We start from the raw sequence: 1,122 nt of genomic DNA, 5'->3' as shown, positions 1-1,122 counted from the left end.
GATTAACAGACTATACAGACAGAAGGGACAACTGTGGTTCTTCACAGACCTCCAATACAACACAGACCATAGGACTTCTCAAAATTAATAGCTGTTTTCACTAAAACAAATGTTTCAAGGAAAAAAAACAAACAAACAGTTATGATTTACACATGGGTCTGCGATCAAGAATCCACCACAGGCTTTGGTAAGATGTCCCAATGGTTAATTGCCTTCACTGTCAAAAACAGAGCATCTTATATTTTGTCTGAGTTGATCCAATTTAAGCTTTCAGCCACCGCATCTTGATATACGTCTCTTTGCGAGACTGAAGCGCTCAAAGCTGTATTTCCCTCAAAAGGTATTTACAGTCTGATCAAGTTACTGCTTACCCTTCTCAGTGATAAACAGATTAAACTCCTTGAATTTCTCACTATAAAATGTGTTTTCCAATCCTTTAATAACTCTTATGCCTCTTTTCTAAACCCATCCAATGTATCAACATTCCTTCTTCCACAGGACCAGAACTGACCACAGTTCTTAAGTTATGACTTCCTTTAATGGAAAGGAACGAAACATGACTAGAGAGACTTATCTTAAAATCACTGTTACGCCGACAGTAAAATTCCATTATATTCTTTGGGTAAGTGATATGTGTCTGACCATGTAATACAAAATAAAAATCCTCTATTTTATCTTCAAAAAAATCTACTTGTAACCTATTTTTCTCATTCTACCATGATGCACAGACACCGCTATTCCTTTAATTTCCTCTTACTCTCCTAACAATTTTCTCTTTCTTGGCTACTTGTTTTGCCTCTTTCCTTGGTCCCAACATTTAATATCATCTTATACACTTTGAACTACTTTTCATATATTTTATACTAAGCTCCCTTCCTTCTTCTTTTGCTAGCTGTCTTTTTTTTTAAACCACGTAACACTTCATCTATAGTGACCACATAGTATACTGGTTTTACTTTTTATTTTTTTTAGTATGCTTTTTTACACAAACTAAGCTCCTTGGGGGATAGAGCTGCTCTTTTCTCCAACGCCCTTGTGGTAACGCAATATTTACACTCACCACACTAATTAACAGTGCAACATCTCTTTTGGACAACTCATTTTGATCATTACAGCCTAACT

General features: G+C 35.7%; 1 long non-coding RNA gene across 1 annotated transcript in view; it reads left to right on the top strand.

The window, feature by feature from the left end:
* Positions 1–919: 919 nt before the first annotated feature.
* Positions 920–1,122, top strand: part of LOC109322577 — an 18,356-nt gene continuing 18,153 nt past the window's right edge. Inside the window, exon 1 of the long non-coding RNA XR_002104414.1 lies at positions 920–930. This is a non-coding gene — a long non-coding RNA (uncharacterized LOC109322577). The remainder of the gene's footprint in view (positions 931–1,122) is intronic.

Source organism: Crocodylus porosus, unplaced genomic scaffold (genome assembly GCF_001723895.1).
Source record: "Crocodylus porosus isolate Cpor-Errol unplaced genomic scaffold, CroPor_comp1, whole genome shotgun sequence".
NCBI lineage: Eukaryota > Metazoa > Chordata > Crocodylia > Crocodylidae > Crocodylus > Crocodylus porosus.
The sequence above is the reverse complement of the archived record's forward strand: the minus strand, read 5'-3'. Positions and strand labels throughout refer to the sequence as shown.